General features: G+C 55.8%; 1 long non-coding RNA gene across 1 annotated transcript; it reads right to left on the bottom strand.

Moving 5' to 3' along the window:
• Positions 1–242: 242 nt before the first annotated feature.
• On the bottom strand, positions 243–4,713 carry LOC106695501. The gene is made up of 5 exons (XR_001346576.2): positions 4,604–4,713; positions 3,465–3,653; positions 965–1,032; positions 654–836; positions 243–296 (listed from the first exon to the last, which is right to left on the bottom strand). It is a non-coding gene; the product is annotated as an uncharacterized LOC106695501 (long non-coding RNA).
• Between the last annotated feature and the right edge of the window lie 1,002 nt (positions 4,714–5,715).

The following is a 5,715-nucleotide window of genomic DNA, read 5'->3' as shown; positions in this document are numbered from 1 at the left end:
AGGCCTCACATAGCGAAGGGGGAGCCCGGTCATGCTCCGCCAGGAACTCCTCCAGGGTGATCATCCACCTCTCTGGGGGACCCTGGGCCACCCCAGGCCTGGGGCTGGGCAACACCCCTCTTCTGGATGCTTCCTGGTGGAGAAGCCCATTCTGGGTGACAGGTACTCCTGGAGGCCGAGGGTAGTGTATCCTGGGGTGCTGGCATCGCGAGGTGGGGCAGAGTGCTGCATCCCTGCTGGGCATCAGGTCCTCACTGCTCTTGGGTTTGTGGTGGAGCCGGTCGGGTCGGAGGAACCTGGTGTCAGAGCGAGGGGACACAGAGGGACACAAGTCAGCCTCTCACTCTCACTCACCTGCCTCCAGTGGGCTCTGTGCTGCCTCCGGCTCAGGGAACACAGGGAGCCCTGCTGGGGAGCCCAGAGCACACTTCTCCCAGGCTGGCACTGGGATGTCAAGGACATGCTGGGATTCTCTAGAAGTTCACAGTGGGGTTTAAAAACAAAATAACGTGGGAGGGAAGTGCAGAGCTCCTGCTAAAGCTGAAATTAGCAACAGCTGTGAGGCAACTCCCTCCTTAGCCCTTGGGACAGCGTAGACAGACCATCTTCTGCACCATTAACAAACTTAAACGCTGTAAAGGAATCACACTCACCCGTGTCCTCTGACCACGATGGACCGGAACTCCCAGCCCTGTCCCCATCCGGAAGCTGCAGGAACTCAGGCTCGGAGGATGAGTGGCTCACCCAGGTGCCCAGAGCCGGTCAGTGAGGAGAAGGGATCTGGACCCAAATCCGTGAAAACTCCCAGGCCTGAGCCTGAAACTGCATGATGTGCCCTATGGAGGCAAACCCATCATGCTGTGAAGAACTTGCTAATTGTCTTCTTTAAATCACACAAATAACACAAAGCCTACAGCCCAGATCCAAGGGCACTGGAAAGTGCCCAGAAGGAAAGCTGACTTACCCTTCAGGCCCCGAGGTGAGCTGTCACTGGACGCATTACTATGGCTCTCGAGCTGCCTGGCCCGGACCCTGAGAGGAAAGGACAACCCTTAACCCAAAGGGCCAATGACCCAGTCTAGCCCAGACTAAGCCCTCCAGTCTGACAACAAGGACATAACAGAGCGATTCTGCCACAGCTTAGGGGAGCGCCCCCAGGAGCACAGACCTGAATTCTGGAGACGCCCCAGGAGGGTCCCGCCTCCCCTGAGTGCCAGGCCCCGTGCACAGTGGGCATGGGCTGTGTGGGATGACAGCCTGTGCTTCTGTGTCTGTGAGGTCTGGGGCTGGGCTCAAACAATTTTGTTAACAAAGGAAACTTCACGCAGAACTCCGGTACAGACCAAACAGGGCGGCTCTGGGAAAGTGAAGGGTGTGGAGCCCACCCTTACTACACATGGAGCTTTCTAGACCACGTGGAAACACCCTGCCTAGACCAGGACAGTGGCACCTGGTGAGGGTGGGAGCCAGCACAGGGCAGAGTATGTGCGCCCACCGATGGACAATGAACCCTGTGCCCGCTCCAGGGCCCGCTTCCCCTCGGTGGTCCGAGGGGGCGGGTGCTGGGGTCTCAGGAGGAAAGTACGTGCTGGCTTTCCGTGGCTGTTTGCTGTCCTTCAGCTCCTTCTCTTTTTTGTCTCAAATTGACATCTGCCCCAAAGGGAAAAGAAACTGACCTCCCCCATGACAAGTGTGGGGCAGCCGCCCTCCTGGCTGCAGTGTGTGCCCGCCTGAGCGTGTCTAGGGCAGCCCTCCCTGCCTCCCTAGGATCACAGGGGGAGCACCTGCTGCAGGGATGGCGGCACCACCTGGCCAGGGCAGGCAGTCCCTTCCAGGCCTGCAGACCTCCCCTCCTGGTCCAAGCCCCCAGCACACCCAGTCCCACGGTGCCAACCCCCCACCTGCAACTCCCCCCAAGTATCATCAGGGCTGGTCCCACTGCACAGTCATGGCTGGGGACAGGGACTCTGTGCCCGGCGTCCCTGCACACAGCTGGTGTTGAGCTGAACTGCACTGAGAACTGGGGACACACTAGTAGAGGCTCTGCTTCCACCCCCCAAGCAGTCTGCTCTGGACTCACTGGGGCACAGGGCACCCAGGTCCCCAGCCCCGGCACGCTCCCCAAATAGCAGGCATCAGAACAAGCCTGTTAGCAGCGGGGCTTGGGGGTGAACCAACAAGTACTTGGTTTCCGTGAAGAGCACAGAAGCAGAACGAGCCCCCTTTCTGAGTAGGAAAAACTTGAACAAAAAAACCCACCTTCCTCTTGGAAAAGGACGTGTCACTGAAAGGCACTGTGATACAGCTCAGCGGCTCCCAAAGCCTCCGTCCATTCCAGCCCTGCTCTGCCCACCCCTTCACCTCTGTCTCTTGATGAGAGAAGCTCCAGGAATCGGAACACTGAGGAAGAGGATCCCTTTCCTCAGCGGATTCGGGGTAAATCTGGCCCCTCAGTGACACTTCCAAGAGTGCTGGCCGACTCCTCCTGTCATGTTACCCTCCACCCAGTGCCAAGAGGGGAGGGCTCCGCGGTGTCACACTGCCCTCCACAGAGCCTGTCTCTGCCCATAAGTTGCAGGAGCCCATGCCAGCACCATGGAGCTTTCTAGGCAATGGGAGGGCGGGAGATAGTGCTCCTCCTGCACTTATTGTTGATACTTCAGAAGCCGAAGCCAATGTAAACGCTCTCAGTTTTTGTTTTAATTAAAAAGTTAGCTCCCCACCCTCCAGGGCCATCATTTCCAGCTCTTCTGCTGTCCTCAGATGCTGTCATCTCTAGGTCATAAGCAGAATGTCTTTTTAAGTTTTAAGCTGTATTTCTCCCCTCTGTTGCATATTTTACATTTCCCAGTGCTCATCCCCAGATGCTCCTTTTCACAGCATCCTGCTCTGGTTGCACCGTGCAAAGTGGCTTACTTTGCACGAAGGGCTACTGGCATCTGGAGACATCCAACCTGTCAAAAACCTGTCAAAAACAAGGGGACTCCTGTCATGTTACCCTCCACCCAGTGCCAAGAGGGGAGGGCTCCGCGGTGTCACACTGCCCTGTTTTTCAGTCTAGGACACCCACCCTCCTCGCCATGGACCGGCCTCCAGTGCAGGGACCCTGTCAAGTCTCCGCCCTGGAGAATAAACCTCCAATGTTGCCTGATTTTAGCCCAAACTCTGGTTCACCTCCGTTCAGGAGCTGCTTGGTGCCATCAATTCCTGAGCAGTGGTGTGGGTTCCAGGGCTCAGGCCCAGCCGTCCAGATGGCGGAGCTACCCTCCCAAAGTTGCACAGCTGTAGGCGGAGGTGAGCTCTGGACCTGAGTGTGTGGGACGCCATCCTGTCCCCAGGGTCACCCACCTACTGACCACCTCTCGGTCTGAGAGGCGCCTCCTGCCCCTGCGAGCTGGGTCTTTGGGAAGGACCTCGGTCCGAGATGCTCATCCCTCTTGGTTCTGGAGGGACCCGTGACTCACCGTGGGTGCGGCCTGGGTGCCGGGAGGTGGAGGTGGAGCTGGAAGGAGCTGTAGTGATGGCTGAGGATGAAAAGGCCCTGGAGCCCAGCTCTGATGGCCTGGGCTTGGTAGCTTGGTCAGCGGAGGCATCAGTGCAGTCAAGGCTGCCTCTGGGCGGGGCCACTCCCTTTGGTATTGGGTCCCCAGGGCCTGGGGCAGAGAAGGACAGTGAGAAATGGGGCTGCAAAATCCCATGCCAAGTTGGGGCGATCACACTGAGGCCTAGAAGCAGAGGCAGCAGGGCCAGGGAGCCCAGGGACAAAAGCGGGGCTGTGTGCCTCACGGGCTGTGGTCTAAGGGGGGGGGCCCTGGTGGCAGCCTGAGTTGGAGGCCCCAGGACGCTGGCCCTGGCTCTAACCATGGATCACAGTGTGAGCCCCCAGCAGCCGGGAGAAAATAAAGGGTGAGCTCAGGAAGCTCAACAAAATGTTGGTAAAAGTGCAACATGTTAACTACTGGGCCCACCTGCCGTGTCCCTCAGTCCCTGATCACTAGTTAGAAGACCTGGCATGTGGCTGCTTAGGACCACTCCCGTCCTGTGGGCCAGGCCCTCAAGGTCCAGGATGCGCACCCTGCCAATGGGCTTCCCTTATGATTTGAGAAAGAAGTTCATTGCCACCCTAACAGTCATCTGTTTAAGAAGTCTTCATCTCTCATGATGACTTTGATTGCAAGAATGATTTTTACCTTGTATGTTTTGCAATCTCTGAATTTTCTCCTGTGAACACATACTCTTGTCAAAGTTAAATAAAACCCCAATAAAAACAGCAACATTGGGAGGAAAAACACACCTGAAAGACCTTCGACTACCTTGTAGTAGGAAAGGGGATGGGCTCTCCAAATACAAATGAAAAACGAATGCGGTTGGAGTTCCTCAGAGCATCAGGACAAGGCTGTTTTGCACAGCGTCCTGCTCCAGGCAGCTGGAGGGCTATTTTCCCGGAGCCACGCCCACTGTGGGGATTCTGGCCCCTCCACTCTCTCCCAGGACCTGTTGCCCCTGCCCCTCAGCCACCCAGTGTCTGGACTCACAGGGAAGTTTTAAGCACCCAAGCCTTGCAATGTGAAATCAAGGGGAGATTTGGATTCTGAAAGATAACCTTGATGAGCAGCAAGATTCACGTCTGGTGGGATGAATCTGACAGGCGTCCACTGCCTGAGATCAGCGTGAGGAGCAGCGGGGAGGCAGAAGTGCCAGACAGCAGCCAGGGCAGAGAGAGTGCGTTTCCAACAGCATGCGGGGCAGGAAGGCAGGCGGGGGACCAGCACGCTGCAGCCCAGAAATCAGAGCGATGCATGTGACAAAGTCAGTGCCACATCAACTGACAGGAGCAGTGCGAGAGTCCACCCGTTTACTTTTACGGTGACCTTGTGTTTATATGGTTTATATGGTTTTCCATTCACAGTACGGATAACAATCTTTCAAAATAAAGTGGAAACTGCAAGTCGATTCAAGGGAAAGTATGTAAGTATCACTCAGGTGAAATAGACTTTGCAAAATCATGGAGATGGTATGAGGATGGCTGAAGACAGAAAACAATGCAGTAGCTAAAGGCTTCTGTGGACCAGTGCTCCCAGCTCACGGTGACAGTGAGCTGATGACCTGTCTGTCCACTGCTGCCCTCACAGCAGCATCCAAGACGTCAGAGGACCTCAGCACGGTCCCAAAACGTCACTTTGGGCTGAACCCTGGCTGGGCAACATCGATCCGATTATTTGAGATGCTGAGTGGAGCAGTCAATTCTTCAAAACACAGAACACATCTAAAAAGGGACTGCTCTGAAAAAGCCGAGATTCTGTGCTCTGACTCAGAAGGTGGAGACAAGGGCAGCAGATTGAAAGTTAGCTGCCCAAAAATGAGTCTTAGAAAAACTCACTTGACAGGGGCCGCACAGTTTCAGAAGCATAGCGACCACTGATGAGTTCTGCGCTGCACAGGGGCAAGGTCAACAAACAGACACCCTGGCCCAGGGACCTGGCGCGGATGCCCTGAGGCTCCCCTAACACTGGGCTGCGCTGGAGTCAGGTCCAGAGGCCGAGACAACTGGTCTCCTTTGAAGTCAGAATCCAGGTTGGCTGCTTTAAGCTTGGCTTGGAATTTGGGTCAGGAGGAGGGGTCCACTGAGGGTCATCTGGCCTTTAGCTACTGTTTTTCTGTTTGTTTTTTGAATTTCAGACATGAAGGCAGGTACATTGTGAAGACACTGATGGA

Source organism: Myotis lucifugus, unplaced genomic scaffold (assembly GCF_000147115.1).
Source record: "Myotis lucifugus unplaced genomic scaffold, Myoluc2.0 scaffold_1446, whole genome shotgun sequence".
NCBI lineage: Eukaryota > Metazoa > Chordata > Mammalia > Chiroptera > Vespertilionidae > Myotis > Myotis lucifugus.
This window is presented reverse-complemented; position numbering and strand designations above follow the sequence as displayed.